Genomic DNA, 20,970 nt, shown 5'->3' with positions numbered 1-20,970 from the left:
TTTTGGTTGTGAGGACGAGTAGCGCGTGCATGCATCTTTTGCCAATAAAAGAATTTTATACATCGTGGACATGTTGTTTGTTTTTTTTAGAATGGGGGAATGAAGAGTTAGGGACAGCTTTAAGTTGGGTATCTTATATGGGATCTTAGTCCTCTATCTGATTTCCAGCCTTTGCTGTTAACAAAATTGGTTATCTTGATTCGTTTATCTTGTATTCTTCTAACAAGATAACAAGTTTTACCATTTGCATCCTGGTCGCAGATGGCAGTACCTTCCAATGTTTTCTGGGATCCGGAAGGGCATCTCCACACCAATGCCCTTCATTGGGAGGGTTTTCCCCGCTTGCTATGGGAATCTTTGCAGGCTTTCCATTATACAGAACCTCCTCAGTACGACGCTGTTGAACATGTGGAAGACGGAATCCATAGGGCCTATGTCAGGATGAGTATACCTCAGCATCCTTTCCGTTCACGATGGCAACCTATTGAGATCAGCACGACGGGCTACAGAATTATGGACACCATTGAAGCAGCGGCCCTAGAAGCTATTTATGCTTTTTGCAGTCAACATCCCGAGGAAGTTGTAGGACAACCTATAGGTTTGTTTGCCACGACAGATCCTGGTGAAGCGGAGCGAGACCTCGGAACAATTCCTGAAAGTCATAGGCTGGAAGGTCCACCAGAAGAAGTAGTGCAAGGAATGAGGCGTTATACGGGTGTGCAATACCACTATCACATGCTGCTACGCCGTGAGATAGGCCATCTGATTACTGCTGCGCGAAGTTTCCACGGGGACGCTGCCAGATATTTCACCCAGGCAGATCAACTTCAAGCAGTGGTAATTGAGAAGAATGGAATAATCGCTACTCAAAACGAGACCATCCATCATCGTGAAGATCAGATCAACGAGAGTGATCACATAATCACTCAGCGGGATACTGTTATTGAATTTCTACAGGCACAAGTTCAAGATCTGATCCTTGCAGTGGATGATGCTCAAGCTCAGATTGAAGAATTGCAGCAGCCCCCGATTCCTCCCGTTGCACCTGCAGCACCTGAAGTTGAAGAGGAAGATCCTGAGGAGATCGAAGGAGTCTCCGAACTTGATTCTGAGCATGGGGATCCTGTCGTCAGTCCCCACCACTCCTCCTCTGGAAGTCAGTCATCAGTGGGCAATTTTGATGACTTTTAGTTTTGTTTGACAGGGTGATGGTTTAGATGTAATAAATGTATAGGATGTAACATAAGTGATGTGTAGAACATCTAGTTATAAAGCCACTTGTTGTATATGTGGCATGTACTTTTAAGTAAAAGTTTGTAACATTTTGAGTGTGCTGATGTAAGATAGTAGTATCTTTATAGTAATCTAAATCCTGAGTTTGGGTTATCTTGATCAACACTTGTGTACCTGTTGTGAGTAGATTGAATGGAGCATATGCATTATATTTCAGCTGGATAAATTGTATCTTATCTGAAATTGGAGCAAGATTATGGTTGATAATGGATATCTTCTTCATTTCAGATGGTTGGAGCTACTCGAGGAACCCCGGAAGGATTCCGGGCAGGACAACCTGGTAGTTCCCAGCAACCACCACCGCCACCTCCAAACCTGGCCGAAGTTATGGCCCGGCAAACCGAGCTTCTAAATCAACTTGTACAAGCTCAGATGGGCCATTTCCAGCAGCAACCTCGAGGCCGAGGTGAACCTCTGTCGGCCAACTATCAGGACTTTCTCAGCACCCAACCTCCTTTATTCCACAAGGCCGATGAGCCTTTGGATGCAGATGCCTGGTTGCGGACTATCGAGTCTAAGTTCGCTTTATTATCAGCACCATGTTCAGAGGAGAACAAAGTGCTCTTCGCTGCCCAGCAACTTCGAGGCCATGCACGTCTTTGGTGGGACCAGTTTCATGCAATGCAACCCGCCGAACACGTGGTCATTTGGGATGAGTTTCGGACTGCATTCCGAGCACATCATATACCAGCGGGACTCATTGAGCGAAAGCTCAATGAATTTTTGAGCTTGACCCAGGGTACCCGTACTGTCACACAGTATGCACAGGTTTTCAATCACCTGTGCTAGTATGCGGGATCGTATGCGGACACAGATGCCCGCAAATGTGATCGCTTCCGTCGAGGCTTAAACACCAAGCTCAAAGAATGGCTAAATTTGGTGAAGGCTGAAAATTTCAATGAGTTGGTCAACATGGCCATAACTCAAGAAGATTGTATTGCCGCCCACAGGGCGGAAAAGAAACGAAAAGCACCCACAGGGCCTGCAACTCCACAGTCGCCGCGGTATCGGTTGGTCCCGAGTAATGCCCCTCGAGCTCCGCCTCGAGGCAATATATCTGGCAGATGGGTAGCCCGACCTCCCCAACAAGTACTATTTAACCGACCACCCCTGCCACAAAATCAGCAACAACCCCAACAAGGTCCACGGCCGAGCTTTCCGTCAGCTACTCCAGGAAACAACAATAATCGTTGTTTCAATTGCGGAAGCCCGTCCCACTTCATTAAGGATTGCCCTCAACCTAGGAAATCATTCCAAGGGCAAACATCTAATCCAAACTACAAGGGCAAGGGTAAGAGACAAGTGGTGCAAGTCCGACAAGGGAGTTTGAATCTCACCACACTCTCCGAACTCCCTGAAGGGGCACCAATACTGACGGGTACATTTTCTATCAACCATTACCCCGTTACTGTTCTTTTTGATACTGGTGCTACCCATAGTTTTATCAATACAAAATTAGGGACTAAGATAGGACTGGAAATTTGCCCTGTTAATGGGATATATATGATAACAACTCCTGGTGGTAGTATCTCTGCAAATCACGTCTGTAGAGGCGTACCAATTCAAATGGGCAACCATCTGATGAGGGCAGACTTATTATTGTTGGACCTAAAAGGAATGGATGTTCTTTTAGGAATGAATTGGATGACCCAGTACCATATATCTATAGATATCCCTTCCCGTATGGTGGAGATAGGTTCATTAGAGCACGAATCTACTCTTCTTTATCTCCCACCATTAAAGTTGATCCACTCCTACACCTATGCCGTATCTGGGGTCAAGCTAGAGGATATTCCAGTCGTTTGTGAATATCCAGATGTTTTTCCGGATGACTTACCTGGAATGCCACCAGATAGAGATATTGAGTTCATTATAGAACTCCAACCTGGTACAGCCCCTATCTCTAAGAGACCCTACCGAATGCCTCCTAATGAGTTAGCCGAGTTAAAAACCCAACTCCAAGATCTTTTAGACAAAGGCTTTATTCGTCCCAGTGCATCACCATGGGGTTGTCCAGCTCTATTTGTGAAAAAGAAAGACAACAGCTTAAGGCTGTGTGTTGATTATCGTCCTCTCAATGCGGTGACTATCAAAAATAAGTACCCTTTACCCCGCATTGATATCCTCTTTGATCAACTAGCCGGAGCTAAGGTGTTTTCTAAAATAGATCTTCGTTCCGGCTACCACCAAATTAAGATTCGGCCTAGTGATATTCCGAAAACAGCCTTCTCCACTCGGTATGGTCTATACGAGTATCTTGTCATGTCGTTCGGTCTCACTAATGCCCCAGCCTATTTCATGTACCTCATGAATTCTGTCTTCATGCAAGAGCTCGACAAGTTTGTCGTGGTCTTCATTGATGACATCTTGATCTATTCTAAAACTCCAGAAGATCATGCTAAGCATCTTCATATCATCCTTCAGCGATTAAGAGACCACCATCTATATGCCAAATTCTCTAAATGTGAGTTTTGGCTAGATACAGTCAAATTTCTGGGCCATACCATCTCTAGTAACGGAATATCTGTCGATCCCAGTAAAGTACAAGAAGTGATGGATTGGAAACCCCCAACCTCCGTCCATCAGATTCGTAGTTTTCTCGGTCTAGCTGGCTATTATCGCCGTTTCATTCCTGACTTTTCTAGAATAGCCAAACCTATGACTGAATTACTAAAGAAAGGAGTGAAATTCCTCTGGGATCAAAAATGCGAAGATGCATTTCATCTTCTTAGAAATCATCTTACGACTGCTCCAGTCTTAGCTCAACCTGATGTCTCAAAGTCTTTTGACATCTACTGTGATGCATCAGGAACTGGACTTGGTTGTGTACTTATGCAAGACAACCGAGTAATTGCATATGCATCACGAGCACTTAGGGTTCATGAACAAAATTATCCCACCCATGATCTCGAACTCGCAGCAGTTATTCATGCCCTAAAGATCTGGAGACACCATCTGATGGGTACGAAATGTCATATTTATACCGATCATAAAAGCCTCAAGTACATCTTTACCCAGGCAGATCTAAATATGAGGCAAAGACGCTGGCTAGAACTAATCAAGGATTATGATTTAGAAGTGCACTATCATCCCGGCAAAGCTAATGTTGTTGCCGATGCTCTCAGTCGCAAGGCGCATTGTTCTTGCCTATCCATTGAAGCGTTCAACGAGACTCTGTTGGGAAATGAGAAAGCTCAATCTAGAGATCATTTCCTAAGGTGACTTAAACCATCTTTCGGTTGAAGCCACACTTAGAGATAGTATTGTTCTAGCACAACAGCGTAATGAAGGGGTCAAAATCATTAAACAAAAGTTAATCCAAGGTGAAGGAAAGTACAAATGCTTCCGAGTAGATCCTGAAGGAGTTTTATGGTTCAACGAACGTATTGTTGTACCCAAGGACCATAAGCTCCGCAGGCAAATAATGGACGAGGCCCACTTGTCCAAATTCTCTATGCATCCTGGCAGTACGAAGATGTATCAGGATCTGAAACGGAACTTTTGGTGGACTCGTATGAGGCGAGAAATTGCCAAATATGTGTCAGAATGTGATATCTGTCAAAGAGTCAAAGCCAGTCATTTGAAGACTGCTGGTATCCTTCAACCTCTACCCATTCCCTCGTGGAAGTGGGAGGATATCAGTATGGACTTTATTGTTGGCTTGCCCAACACTTCTCGGAGGCATGACTCTATTTGGGTAATCGTTGATCGATTAACCAAGACTGCACATTTCCTTCCCGTGCATACTACGTATATTGCTAAGAAGTATGCCGAGATCTATTTGGATCAAATTGTTCGACTTCATGGAGTACCTAAAACGATCATTTCTGATCGTGGAGCACAATTTGTTGCCCGGTTCTGGGAGCAACTCCATGATGCTCTTGGGACTAAATTAATTCGAAGCTCCGCCTACCATCCCCAGACGGATGGGCAAACTGAGCGAGTAAACCAGATTCTGGAAGATATGCTCAGAGCTTGTGTACTCCAATTTGATAAAAATTGGGATAAATACTTGTCATTAGCAGAATTTTCTTATAACAATAGCTATCAGACAAGTATTAAGATGGCCCCCTTTGAAGCATTATACGGTCGCCGATGCCGAACTCCTCTGAGTTGGTCACAAACCGGCGAGCGTAAAATTTTTGGACCTGATCTAGTTGTAGAAGCAGAGGATAAAGTCAAGCTTATCCAGAACAATCTAAAAACTGCCCAATCTCGACAGAAAAGCTACGCGGATATACGAAGAAGACCATTACAGTTTTACGTTGGAGACTTCGTATATCTTCGAGTATCGCCTATTCGAGGTATTCAAAGATTCGGTGTAAAGGGGAAACTTGCTCCTCGATACATCGGACCCTTTGAAATCCTTGAAATTTGTGGACCTGTAGCTTATCGTCTCCAACTTCCTTCTCAATTAGCGGCCATCCATAACATCTTTCATGTATCCCAACTCAGAAAGTGTGTTAAAATCCCCACCGAAATCATCGATTCCCAAGCTATCGAAATCGAACCAGATCTGACCTATACAGAACATCCCATCCGAGTCCTCGACACGAAAGAAAGATTCAATGGAGCCATCACACAAAGGAAGAAGCAACATGGGAAACCGAATCTTATCTCCAACATAACTTTCCCGATTTCTTCCAAACCAATCTTCGAGCTTAATCTTTCTGTCCCATCCTGCTTCAGAATCTCGGGACGAGATTCTTTTTAGGGGGGAAGGCTGTGACACCCAGGTAATTAGCTAGGTCATACCTTAGAATTTAAGTATGCTTGTATATTCAAAGTTTGGCCAAAAATGTATTTTATATATGCAATGCTATGAAAGAAAGAATGTTCATGCAATTAATATTAACTAAAGGTCCTTTTATGCAAATTGGATGGAGGTGAGGGAAAAGTTTAAAAGCATAAGGGTTATTTTGCAAAAAGTAGTATCTGTGGTCAAATTGCAAAATTATGTGTGAAGTTACCATAGGATGTATGTGCAAAAGTAATTTTACTTAGGGATTTACATAAAACATGAAATATTTACTAAGTTCATTTTATTTCTAAAACTATTGCTCAACTGCAGATGAACCTTAAAGAGAAGTTGTAGAGTTTGAAAAACCATGCACTTTTGCTTTTTGGACCATCTTCATTTGAGCATTGGTTTAAAAGTTGCAAACCCTTTTCAGTAAGGCCCCTACCTTTCTCTGGTTTCACAACTCAGTCCCTGAGTCAGTTCACCCCCCCTTCTTCCTCCCTGCGCTCTGCTCCCCCTGCTCTGCCTCCCCTGCTCCTCTGTCGCCGGCGTAATGCGCCGCTCTGGCTCACCGCCGGCGATCCCCTGTGCCCCCCCCCGGTCCACGCGTCGCCCCTCCGCTCGGCCACCGCTCTATCCCCCCTTTTGCTGGCGCCCCGCCCGTGTGCCACGGGTCTGCTTTGCTCGCCGGCGCCGCTTCTGCCGCCGCCGCAAATTCCGCGGGCAAGCCTTATCCCCTCCCCTCTCTTCTGCCCAACGGCACCAGTGGGCCGCAATCACCCCGTTTGGCTATAAAAGAACCGCCCGGAGCACCTCGCGCGCGTACAGAAACCGTCACTCCACCATTGCCGCCGCCGTGAGCTCGGGTCACCGTGGGACCTCTCCCTCCACCCTTTCCCTCCCCAAATTGACTACACTAGCAGCTTCCTCGTGCCCCACTGCACCTTCCCAGCCCGCTCCTCCCCTTCCCCGCACGCCGGAACTACCCCGCCGCCGAGCGCCTCCGGCCGCCGGCCCGGCTCACCGCGGGTAGCCCAAATCCGGCCATCCCAAGTCCCCCCGAGACCACCCACAGGTAGCTTTAGCCCTCCTCGTGCTTCCCCTCTCTTTTCCCCTCACCGCCGGCGACCTCACCGGCCGGAATTTGGCCGGACTAGAACCTCTCCCCGCCGGCCATGGTTGTGGACTCAATTGCTTGAGAAACTTTTCTTCCAGGGGGTTTTCTGCTAAATGCTGAGGGCTGTTCTGTAAGGATGGTTATTATTTCATGTGAATGTGATTCCCTGTCTTGTAAAATTCATAACAATTCATAGAAAAATCCAAAAATAGTGAAACCAACTTTGTTAGAAAGTAGATTTCAAACTCTATGACTCTTATTAATAGAGTTTAGTTTGAAATAAGATATTTCTACATGTATTTTGAATTTAATGTTGAAGGGTAAAATACACTCAATCTTGATATTTTATGTTCTTTTGTTCTTCTTAAAAGTATAATGTGAATGATTGATGAACTCTAGTTAACTTGTGTTAAGTTGCCAACTTAAACTTGATTTAAATTTAACTTCTTTTAATTGAATTTTCAAATTTGAAATATTAAATAAACTTATTATATAACCTCTTCTAAATTAACACCATTACTAGTCTCTAATGTGATATTTTATAATCAACTTCTAAAATCTTTTATTTGAAAGTTTTTAATTCAAATTTGGGTTCATTCCAAATTTAATTTAAATATTTTAGTTCTTATTACCATAAATTCTACCATAAATAGTATTTCAAATCTAAACCCTCTTTATTTATGCATGTTTGTGTGTTAATTGAATGAATTATAATATTTGAAATATGGTTTTCTAAATTTAAATTTTGCCTTGTTAACTTATTGCATTTCATATAGAATCAACGACACTCGACGACGGGGATTACGAACTGGTCTTAGGACAAGACCAAGGTTTTTCAGAAGATCCAGCACAAGCCGTCGAGGGACTAACTGAAGTTCCGAACCCGAGTTCGGAAATCTCTGACTCTCCTGCCCCTACCCCTGCTCCCGAAGGCAAGCCCCGGACATATCCCACTACTTTATTTACACTGTAATCTATGTCTATCTATATTATATCTTGCATTAGGTCTAGGAGTTGAGGTGAAACCCTAGATGCATGAATCCTAAGAATCCAATGTAATGCTCCCGAGTCCTTATCGGATAGATGCTCCGCTAATAGGACCGGTAGAAGTCGAGTGATTTCCTGTCACTCGCGCGATATAGGAGTTGCATGTTTACATTACTGCAACCACTATAAGGATGACGGACAGGGTCATATGCTGTGTCATGACCTGGAAGTTTACCCTGTCTGTTTCGGTAAAAAGTTTTAAGGCCGAAATGTTTGGTAGTGGTGGCTAAGTTTTTGAAAGTACTAGCCACATGCCGCGAAATATGGTAAGCGGTAAGCCTAGTACCCGATTGGCCCGGCAAATGGACGCGCTCCCACCACTCGACTTTTATTTTATGTTTACACGCACCGACGTGTGGGAGTACGTTCTGCAAGGCAGACAGGAATACGGGTTTTGTAGTCGCGCTACAGACGTATGTCCTGTACACATTGGGTGTGCGTACGGTCCTGCAGTCGCTTGTGGTGGCCCCGATCCATAACCCGGAATATGAGGGAAACGGTTGCTTCGGAATGCCCTGTTGGTATTCTAAGCGTGTGAGTTAGGTTTACCTTGCAAGGTTAAATTCGATTCGAATCGTCCGCCTCTCACGATGCTTGAGATTGCTTATCCCTTTTACCACATTGAGTAAGAAATGGAACTAATGATAGATAATCTTGTTGAATGACAATCACTACCTTGCTTGCTTAGTGTAGGTGCTAATCTAGAATAAATACTCAACTAGAAAATGAGAGCTAAAACTTGAAAATAGTTCATACTCTTAGTTACTTTTCAGCTGAAAATAAACCCAGAGCCTTTGCAATGCCATCATGAGTCTAGTTATGGGCTAAGTATACCCAATCCCGGGTAAGCCTTGCTGAGTATTAGAATACTCAGCCTTGCCAATGTTTGTTTCAGGTATAACCTACGAGAACCCCACGGACAACCTTGGGTGGCCAACGTCCGTTCCGTTTGGCTGGTCCGTGGAGTGGGACCCGTCCCCGGCCGGCACTGACCCTCCGGAGTGACACCAGGCCCTGGGCTAAGCTTGGCGTCCGTCTTCGCGACGTGTGTAGTCGCGTAAAACTTTTTCTTCCGCTGTGAGTTTAGACAAGCTGTTATGCTTGTCAGTTGAACATGGTTATGTATAAGTTTACTTATCTTTGAAACTCGGTTGTAATAATGCTGTATGGTTGTAAATTAAAAGTTGATGAGCTATTCTGTGATGTGAACTCGCCTTCGTGCGAAATAAACCTGCTTCGATCCTGCTGAACCGTGGTTGAATCGGGCGGAGACCCGACAGACCAAAGAATTGTTCCGTTTGAAGTGCGTTAAGCTGATTGCAGTTGTACGGCGATCAATAGCGCACTTGAGCCGGAATAATTCGAGCGGTTCTGCCACAGCACAAGAGTTGATGCACTCCCGTTGTGGAAGATAGAGAATAGTAGTGTCATGGTCGGGTGAATCTATCTCCACAGCTCGGAAGAGATATCCAATGATTCTCGGTGCCTAGTCATCCAATCGATGCCTAGGAGAACCTCCATTCCTTCTAGGTCCAATAATAGTAAATCTATTTTTATCAGATTGCTACCCAACTGAATTGGCACCTTTCTATAGATTTGATTTGATGAAATTTTACCACCAGGGGTTGCTATCATATAGGCTCCCCTAGTAGGATAGATATACAGGCCTACTTCTGTTCCACATTTTGAACTGATAAAACTATGGGTTGCACCAGAATCAAAAAGTATAATCACGGGTTGATGGTTTATGGAGAAAGTACCCGTCATTATTGGCGCACCCTCGGGGAGTTCAGAGAGAGTTGTGAAATTCACCCTCCTTGGCAGACTTGTACTACCTGCTTCTTGCCTTTGCCCTTGTTGTTTGAACTGGATGTTTGCCCTTGGAAAGATCTTCTGGGTTGAGGGCAATCCTTAATGAAATGGGACGGGCTGCCGCAGTTGAAACAACGATTGTTGTTGTTTCCTTGATTGGATGGCGGAAAGCTCGGCCGCGGACCTTGCTGCTGTTGCTGTTGGGGTTGTGGCATTGGCGGTCGATTGAATCAAGCCTGATGGGGAGGCCTGGCTACCCATCTACCTGGTAGATTGTTTTGGGGCGGTGCTCGGGTAGCGGTGTTCTGGACCAACCAATACCTTGGCGGTTGCGCATTTGAGGGTCCCGTGGGTGTCTTCCGTTTCTTTTCTACCCGATGGGCTGAGATGCAATCCTCTTGAGTAATGGCCATATTGACCAGTTCATTAAAGTTGTCGGCCCTTACCAGATTCAGCCGTTCCTTAAGCTTTGTATTCAGGCCACGGCGGAAACGATCCCGTTTACAGGCGTCAGTTTCCGCATGATAACCCGCGTACTGGCACAGGTGATTGAAGGCCTGTGCATACTGCATAACAGTGCGGGTTCCCTGGGTCAAGGTCAGGAATTCATTGAGTTTTCGCTTAATGAGTCCCTCTGGAATGTGATGTGCTCTCAAAGCGGTCTGGAATTCGTCCCATGTGACAACATGACCAGCCGGCTGCATGGCGTAGTAATGGTCCCACCATATGCGGCGGTGCCGTGAAGTTGTTGAGCTACGAAGAGTACCTTGTTCTCATTTGAGCATGGTGCAGATAACAATGCAAACTTGGACTCCATAGTGCGGAGCCATGCGTCAGCGTCAAGGGGCTCATCTGCTTTATGGAACAATGGGGGCTGAGTGCTGAGAAAATCTTGGTCACTAGCCGATAGATGTTCATCACGACCTCGGGACTGGTGATGAAATTGGCCCATTTGAGCCTGTACTAGCTGATTCAGAAGTTCCGTCTGTCGTGCCATGACTTCTGCTAGATTTGGCGGGGATGGTGGCGGTTGTTGGGAACCGCTAGCTTAGTCTGGCCGGAAACCTTCCGGGGTTCCACGTGTAGCTCCAACCATCTGAAACAAAGGAGATGTCCATTATTATCAACACATTCTCGCTCCCATTTTCAGATGATACATTGTCGCTAAACAGATATGTAAGTCACATATTCTGTTCAACCAACTCATTCATAGGCAAAAATATCTCTATGAACAATAGGATTCTAAGCTTAGACTTCAAGCAGAAACTGATTATCCTTATTATGTTACACTAGAGAGGTCTGATGGCTAATACCCTAGCCATACATACATAGGCCATATATACATTGCAACAAATGGCCCTGGGTCCAGGTAGACTACTCACTATCTATGTCACAACATCCTACACTAGTTACATCGGAAAGATCGACGATTTGGAGGGACTAGAAATCGTCGAGGTCGCCTACGGAGGACTGGCTACTGGAAGAGGAGTGATCTGGCTGAGGGTTAGGCTCTGGGTTTCCATGCTCGGAGTCGAGATCAGAAACTCCTTCAATTTCCTCCGGTTCTTCCTCTTCGCCTTCAGGTGCTTCAGGTACAGCAGGAGGTACTGGCTGTTGCTGTAGTTCATCGATGTGAGCATGGGCGTCGTCAACCTCAAGGATAAGGTCATGAATTTGCTCCTGGAGGAACTCGATAATCATGTTACGTTGAGTGATTATTGCATCACTCTCATTAATCTGATCCTCCCGGTGGATGATGGTCTCATCCCGTTCTGCAATAATTTCCTCCTTCTCCGTAACCAAGGCTTGAAGCTCTTCGATCTGAGTAACCTGTCGACTAGCATTTCTGTAGTGACCTTGAGCTATACTGGTCAACTGACTCATACCGCGGTGTAGCAAATTCTGATAGTGGTGCTGAACATTCATGATTCTGATAGTACCACGGAGCGTCTCTTCGGCTAAATCTCCCAGCATGTGGCCATAATGAGCGATCCGGAAATTCCACTCAGGATCACTGGAATCTATTGTAGGAAACAGGCCGATAGGATGCCCTGCAACTTCCATGGGATGCTGGTTGCAGAAAATGTGGATGGCCTCAAGAGCTGCGGTCTCAATGGTGTCGACGAGACGATAGCCAACCACATCGACCTCGATGGGTTGCCACTGAGAGCGAAAAGGATGCTAAGGAATGGTCATCTTAACTCTGCACCGAGGAACACCTTCCTCCCTATATTCCACTCTATCATACTGTGGAGGCTCGGCGTAGAAGAATAGCCTAAGTGATTCCCATAAAAGATGAGGAAAACCCTCCCAGTGCAAGGCATTGGTATGGAGATGCCCTGCATGATCCCAAAGGATGTTTGAAGGAGCCGCCATCTGAAGCAAGAATTCAAATGGTGAGATTTTTGAAGGATACCGAAACTTAACTAAGGCTACCACAAGAATCCTATTGAAACCACACTAGAGATAGACAACACTCTATATGTCCTTAAAAGAACAACACATTCAATGCACTCACTTTGCTTGATGATGGATTATGCATGCATGTACTATTCGACCTCACAACCAAAACAATTGCCGAATATCTTCGGACTTACATGGTTAATTTCGGTGGCATAACACATACATCTCTCACTAATAACTAATCGATAAGTCCTATCCATCTTAACTTCTTAATCGTGGTTAGTGTACCTGCAGAAGACCATATTTATATAATCTGAACCTTTCATGGCAGCATGACATGAAAGCGTCCCCAAACAGTACTGTTCACTATAGAAATAGTATCCATACAATTTCCGCCGTACGGACGACGTTAGCATACGTTACATCTGCAACGTATTCACGGGGGTACCATTTAAAACGGGGGTATGAACAGCGATCACAATACCCTGTGCCGAACCATATACTCCCAATATGATCAACTAATCATTGATATATTGGCAGCATCTCAAGTAAGCCACTGCTTGAGAAACAGCGTTCGGTTCGCATCACCGACGGGAAGGCCAATCTCCCTCAGTTGGCTGAGGATACTTACCTTCTTACCTTCTTGTCTCAACGTTGAGGAACAGACAATATGAATAGATATCTAGAGTGGGTTGCGCTCAAAAGTAAGTTTTGACAGAAAGTAGTGTTGCAAGTTAGTGCTGACTATACACATATATATAATAGTAGCCACCTGATTACTCCCATACAAATCCCTAGGGCTTTACGATCTAAACACCCACCTTAACGAATCCAACGTACTTTGCAAACTCTTTTGTTAAGCAAATTATATCCTGAGAACATTTTTAAGAGCTGCTGCAGTTGTAGTACCAATTGTAAGAGTAAACCTACAGCTCGGATACCAGCTGTGACAGAACCGCCTGAATTATTCCGGCTCAAGTGCGCTAGTCATCGCTATACAAGTGATACTAACTCAACGCACTTCAAACTGAACAACACATTGGTCTGTCGGGTCACCGCCCGATACAACCACGGTTCAATAGGATCGAAGTAGGTTTACCTCGCACGAAGGCGAGTTTACAATCACACCACAGCTCACCAACTTTTAATTTACAGAGATAATAAACATTATTACAAACTATTTCCAGCTTAAAGTAAACTTATACAAACATTGTTTAACACCACAAGCTAAACAGCATGTGCAGAGTCACAACGGAAGAAATTCACATGCGACTACACACGTCGCGAAAGTTGACACCACGTTTAGCACGAAACATGGCGTCATTCCGGAGGGTCATTGCCAGCCAGGGACGGATCCCACTCCACGGACCAGCCAAACGGAACAGAGAACGGCAAGGCTAAACTATCTGTTTGGTTTTCACCGGCCATACCTGAAAAGCAGACTAGCAAGACTGAGTATGCTAATACTCAGCAAGACTTACCCGTTTCATGGTATACTTTGCCATGTACTAGACTTATGAAGGCTTGTAATGGTTCTGGATTTAATTTCAACTGAAAAGAAACAAAGAGTATGATCTAACTTTCATGTTTTAGCTTTCAGTTTCTAGTTGCATTAACCATTCTATGTGAGCACCTATACTAGACAAGCAAGATAGAGATTAACATCCAACAATAGTTACTGTTCTTACTCTATGTGGCAGAAGGAGCAAGCAGTCTCAATCTGCGCGAGAAACGGACGATTCTGAATCGAGTTTCATAACCTTTCAAGGGTAAACCTAACTTACACGCTTGGAACATCCAATGATTGTTCCAGAGCAACCATTTGCCTTTCATTCCTACTCGTGGATCAGGGCCACCACAAGCGACTGTAGGACCATAAGCACACCAATGTGCAGGACATACGTCTGTAGCGCGACTGTGACAGTTCGTGTACTTGAAATGCTAGACATATATTTTGTTAGTGTGAAGTATGTGCTTGTGAGTGTAAAGCTCATGTGTGTTTATGTGAAACTTTTAAGAATTTAAAGTGCAAGTAAAAAAAAGGGTATTTTCATAATTACAGAAAAACCTAAGGTTGTTTTTACAAAATGTATTTGGATAAGGGTAATTTCAGAATAAGTGAAAGATGGTTTTGTAAACATGTTTTTCTTACTTTTATTCCTTGTAAAAATATATATTTATCCAAAAGTTTCGTTTGAAATGTATGTGTTGAAGTGTGTAAAACTTTTGGGTAAAGTGGTAAAAATAAGGGTATTTATGTAATTTTATAAAAGTACAAGTCCTTTTACGCAAGTATTTGATTTACAAAAGTAATTTCCAAAGTTACTCAGGACTAAAGTGTAAAAGGTGCAAGTCATTATGACATGTCTATCCAATCATTATGACGAGTCTATCCCGTCATCATGACGTGTCGTAAATGCTTGCATTTAGGTCCTGAATTTTATAAAGTTACGTTCTTTAAGACAAAAGCAATTCAAATCTAACTTTTGTTCAAAATTTCATGTTTAAAGATATAATTTTTGAGTTTTTGAACTTGAGCCCTAAAGCAATGTTGTAGAGTTTGAAAAACTCTTCAACTTTCGTTTTGGGCATTTCTTCATTAGGGTTTTAAATCAGTGGGAAGTTTTGCTTCACAAACAAGTCCCTGCAATTTTTTGAAATTGCGCATAAGTCCTTGGGAAGTTCTAATTCCCTTTCTTTTCTGTTCTTCTCTCTCTGCCTTATCTCTTCCCTGGCGTCTCCTTTCTTCCTTCTCCACCAAGCGGCGCTCCTTTTCCCTGTCTCCCTCCCTTTGCTGCTTTGGGCCGGCACGGAGCAGAGGCAGCGGCTCAGGGCGGCGCCAGGCTCAGGCGAGTGGGAGCGGGCAGGCGGCGCGCTGGCACGTGGGCGCGCAAGCAGGGAGTGCGCAGGTGGCGGCCCAGCGTGCGGGCAGGCGGGCCCAGGCGCGGGAGCGCGGCGACTCGGGCCGAGGGAGCTGGGCGCGCGGGGGCGGCTCGGCTTGGCGCGCAGGCGCGCGGGCGAACGGCGGGCACTGGTGGCGTGCGGAGCGCGGCGCGGGAGCGCGCTGGCTCGGGCGGAGCTGGCGGCGCTAGAGCTGCGCGCTGGAGCGAGCGAGCGTGCGGCTCGGCCAGGCGCAGGATCCAGGCGGGCGGCGCTGGAGCAAGGTGGCGCGGGCGAGCGGAGGCATGGCTCGGCTCGGGCGCGGAGACAGGCCAGGCGTGCGGGACACGCGCGAGCGCGGCAGGTGCGGGAACCGTGCGGAGGCGAGCAGCCCGGAGCGTGCAGTGGCGCGCGGAGTGGCCCAGGCGATGGGTGGAGCAGCGCGTGCGCGGCGGAGCAGAGCGCAGGCGCTGGGCGACGGTGGCGCGCAGCTGCGACAGGCGACGGCGCGCGGAGGCTGGCGGCTGCGGCGCGTGCGGCGCCAGAGCGAGGCCGCGGCAGGCGATGGCGCGAAGGCATGCGAACACGGGAATGATTCGGCAAGGCCGAAGCAAACGCGGGACCGGCAACAGGAGGAGGGCTGTGCAGGGCGACAACGTCCAGGGCAATGGCGTACAAGACGATGGCGTACAACGCATAGCGGTATTTTCGCTGGACGAGCTCAGGCCGCGACTGAGATGGTGTGCAGGAAGGTCGCACATGGTGCGGGAGGAGCTGCAGTGCGACGGTTGCGGGCGGATTCGCACGGGAACAGCAGGGCCGCGTATGGAGGATGTCGGAAGCCGTTGAGGAGAAGACAACGGAAGGCACGGCCCTGATGCGGACAGACCTCGGTCCTTGCGGAGGCGGAAGAATGGTTATGGCACGGCGAGCCGGAGGAAAGACGGCGAAGCGAAGGCGAAGGTCCGAACGGATTTGGACTAACACGTCTGCAGATGCGAGCGAGAGTGTTCCACCGGTGGCCGACTCAGTTCGTTTCCGCAGGCGCGTGCGTATGCAAGGTAACCGACCACGCGCATGCAGGCTGGGGGCTGTTGGTGCGGGAGCAGAGCAGAAGCGGCGCATCGGAGATGCAACTTAGCGCGACGGTTCTGCAAGAGGCTACGCGGGTGTGCCGGCCATGCTTCAGTGGCACACGTGCGTGAGCAGAGGAAGTTCAGCCCGTGAGCAGGAGAACCCTGAGGTTCGCGAAGGAGTCGGCATAGCGAACCAATCCGGCCCTACTGGCTTCTTCCATGAGTCTACGACATCCAGCAGCTCTTACCCTTCACCGATCGTCCGAGCAAGACCACAACACCTCAAGAAAACTTCTGAACCCCCATCGAGTTTCTTCGGATCCCTTCGCCAAAACATCATCGCTGTGGCAAAGTCGATTATCGTCGCCACGAATCACCGTGAGCAATACCCCTCCGGTCATTCTTCACCCACTACAATCCCCTGGCAAGTTTCTTCGTCACCCACGGAACCTCGTCACCGTCGAGCACTTCTCATCGCCGACCTTGTTCGCCACGGGAATTCACTTTCCATTCGTTCTTCTTCACAACCAAGGCTACCCCAAGGTTTGCCCTGATTCACTGAATCATATTAATGCCGGCAACCCCTTTGCCGGAGTATCGTCGTTATCTTCCTATTCTCTGTTTTCCCCGACCAGGGACTTAATTGCTTCAATTTAGAAAGTTCTAGGGTGTTTTCTGTAAAATTTCCAAAGCCTTCTTTATTTCAAATCAGTGAACTTCTACATTTCATAGATTTTCGTAAGAAGTTCATAAAAATGCAAAATCAATTTTGTTTGAACCTTTAGGTCAAAATCTACAAGTTTTGTGTTGTGCTCTTGAGTTGGAAGTCCTTGATTTGTGGTTTAGGTTAAATATTAGGAAATGAATGCTTTATTTGTACCTTATGTGATGTGCATGTGTTGTAGCTAAAAGGTAAATCATAGGGTATATGTCTTAAGTAGAGTTGTGAGATATCTAGTTAACCTTTTCACACGAATACTTATATCCCTACCATCAAGATTTTATCCTTGTCTTGATTTCAGTCTTCTTAAGGTTCTTTTCATATAAGAATCTTTGTTAGTTCATGTGCATCTGTTGCTTAGCCAATACATCTCGGCAGTTATATTTCAGTATCGGCTATCAGTTCAGCCGCTAAACATCCATTTCTCTTGAATCTATGATGTTTCTGTGTAACAACTGTTAGCCGATGCACTTCTTTGGGTATGCTTCTACCATCGGCTGGTTAGCTGATCCGGTTGTTACCCTTCTAATATAGGCTACTGCCGATACAATTCTTTTGTTCTGTCCTACATCGACTGCACATAGTCGATGTATCGGAGATACACACACGATCTTAGGGTTCTTACTATCGGCTGATCTAAGCTGATTCTAGTTGTTTTCTATATCGGTTATGGCCGATCAACCCTTAGTCTTCCTATCCTTATCTACACACTTCTATCAGCCGATTTATCGACTGAGAGATCGGCTATCTATGTCCATCAGTCCTATACCCTCAACCACACTCCAATCGGCTGTACGTCACTCAATTGTTGTGCTGACGTAATCGAGTCGATACAACCACACCTAGTTACCTAGAATAACACTTAAGCACATCTCAGTTAAGACACAACTGCTTTAGGAATCACCCCTCTGCTGAAGTAATCGATGCTTTCATCGATCATCTAGGAACCCGATGCACTCATCAATCAGCTAAACCCCCGTTGTTTCCAATCGGCTCTGTTGTAACCCTCAACAAGTAGCTGATTCTAATTAGTTGTTCCCCTAAAGCTCTATCTAAGTTTAGTTTTAGATCTTTTTGGTTGTTAGGTGAGTAGTATGTTAAATGAGTGTTGGATTGCAACTTTATTGTGAAGTAAGATAGTTTTATGTGCACACTTTGAATGTAATGTTGCATTGCATGTAGATACGACTACTTCTGCAAACGGTACCTACAAGATCTCCCCGGAGTCTGCAGAGGATGTTTCTGAAGACCAAGTCAACGTCATCAAGGGATTATCTGAAGCCCCGAACCAAAGTTCGGAAAATAACAATACTAACATCCCTGACTCTAGTCCCACGAGTAAAGGCAAGCCCCGGTGCATACCACAATATTTCAATCTATTACAATTCCATTATTCTATTATATATCTTGCATTACGTCTAGGAGTTGAAATGAAACCCTAGTTGCATAAGATCTTAGGAATCCAATGTATTGTATCCGAGTCCTTATCGCTTAGATGCTCTGCTAAATAGGACCGGTAAAAGTTGGGTGATTTCCTGTCACTCGCGCGATATAGGAGTTGCTTGTTTACAATTCTGCAACCACTATAAGGATAATGGACAGAGTCATGTACTGTATCATGACCTGGAGTTTTACCCTGTCTGTTTTGACTAAAGCTGATAAGGTCGCAGCATGTGGTAGTGGTGGCTAAGCGTTTGAAAGTACTAGCCACATGCCACGAAATATGGTAAGCGGTAAGCCTAGTACCCAAATGGCCCGCCAAATGGACTTGTCTCCACCACTCGACTTTTATTTTATGTTTACACGCACCTTCCTGTGGGAGTACGTTCTGCATGGCAGACAGGAATACGGGTTTTGTAGTCGCGCTATAGACGTATGTCCTGCACAATTGGTGTGCGTACGGTCCTGCAGTCGCTTGTGGTGGCCCTGATCCATAACCCGGAATATGAGGGAAACGGTTGCTTCGGAACGCCCTGTTGGTATTCCAAGCGTGTGTGTTAGGTTTACCTTGCAAGGTTTAAATTCGATTCAGAATCGTTCGCCTCTCACGAGGATTGAGACTGTTTATCCCTTTTACCACATAGAGTAAAAAGTGTAATTGTTGATGAAATAATCTGGATGGATGATAATATCTATCTTGCTTGTTTAGTATAGGTGCTTACCTAGAATGGCTAATCAAGCTAGAATCTGAAAGCTAAAACTTGAAAGTAGATTATACTCTTTGTTGCTTTTCAGCTGAAAATAAATTCAGAACCTGTACAATGCCTTCATGAGTCTAGTTATGGGCTAAAGTATACCCAAACACGGGTAAGCCTTGCTGAGTATTAGTATACTCAGCCTTGCCAGTTTTATGTTTTTCAGGTAAAGTCTTTGAAGACCCTACTCTTCCCCTGCCTTGTCCCTGTGCTCTTCCAGATGGTTGGTCCGTGGAATGGGATCCGTCCCCGGCCAACCCTGATGATACCGAGTGATGTCATGCCCGGGCATAGCATGACATCCATCTTGACGACGTGTTGTAAGTCATCGCGTATGTTTTCCACTGCTAAAAACCATAACTCTAACAGTTTGTAATAACTTTTCTAAATTTGGAACTTTGCTCTATTGTTGGAAACTCTTGTAAAGTAATTTCCTTGTGATGTAAAATGTGATGGTGACTGTATCTCTGGACTCACCTTCGTGTGAGGTAACCTTATTTGATCCTGTGTATCGGTGGTTTATCGGGACGTTACCCGACAGGCCAAGGGGTTATACCGTTTGAAGCATGTTGGAGCCCTCATGAATGGACTCACATACTTGAGCCGGTATAATTCAGGTTGGTTCGGCCACAGCTGGTATCAGAGCTATAAGGTTACCCTGGAGATACATTTTACCTTAAAAATATTTTCAGTATAAAAGTTTGATCAACAAAATGTTTGGCAAAACTACGTTGGATTCGTTAAGGATTGTGGTTAGTACGTAAAGCCCTAGGGTAATGCTTATGAGGGAAGTAAAGGTGGCTATAATTTATATAACCCTAACTACCAGCATTACTTTTCTGTCAAAACTTAAATTCATGCACAACCCAACTTTATATTCTGTAACGACACCTTCGACGATGAGGTAAGAAGGTAAGGATCCTCAGCTAACTGGGGAGTTAGCCTTCCCGTCGGTGATGCGAACCGAATGCTGTTTCTCAAGCAGTGGCCTACTTGAGATGCTGCCAATGTACCAACTTCGGTTGACTATATTGGGAGTATATGGTTCTGCGCAGGGTATGGTGATCGCAGTTCATACCCCCGCATTTTGCGGTACCCCCGTGAATACGTTGTTTCGATAATGTATGTTAACGTCGTCTGTACGGCGGTAATTGTACAGATGCTGTTTCTATAGTGAACAGTAATGTTTGAGGACGCTTTCATGATATGCTGGCATGAAAGGTTCAGTATATACATATTGTGTTTTCTGCAGGTACGCTAATCTCGTTGCGTAAGCTCGAACGTAAGAACGACTAGATATTATAGGGAGAGACGTATTTATATTGTGCCACCGAAACTAACCACGTAAGCCCATGGTTACTTGGCAGTTATTTTTGTTTGTGAGGATGTATAGAATGTGCATGCATCAGGTTATCTTGGATTGATTTGATTGCCTTGTTTGTTATGTTATTGTACTAAAATGTGTGCTTGTATCTGAATGCCTATATAGACTTTGTGTTGTAGGAGCCAATGTAATTTGCTAGGCTATCTTAGAGTTGGAAGAGTCTTTTGTGAATCAAGTGGATTGGGTCATGTTTGAACCTTATCGCTGATATTAGCTTGACAGCTAAACCAAACCCTTGATCTTGCCTTGAATCTATTTCGGCAGAAACATTGAGTTTTTCCTTTAATGGTTACATCTTGAT

The sequence above is a fragment of the Panicum hallii genome, chromosome 1 (genome assembly GCF_002211085.1).
Source record: "Panicum hallii strain FIL2 chromosome 1, PHallii_v3.1, whole genome shotgun sequence".
NCBI classification, from domain to species: Eukaryota; Viridiplantae; Streptophyta; class Magnoliopsida; order Poales; family Poaceae; genus Panicum; species Panicum hallii.
Note: the sequence above shows the minus strand (reverse complement) of the source record.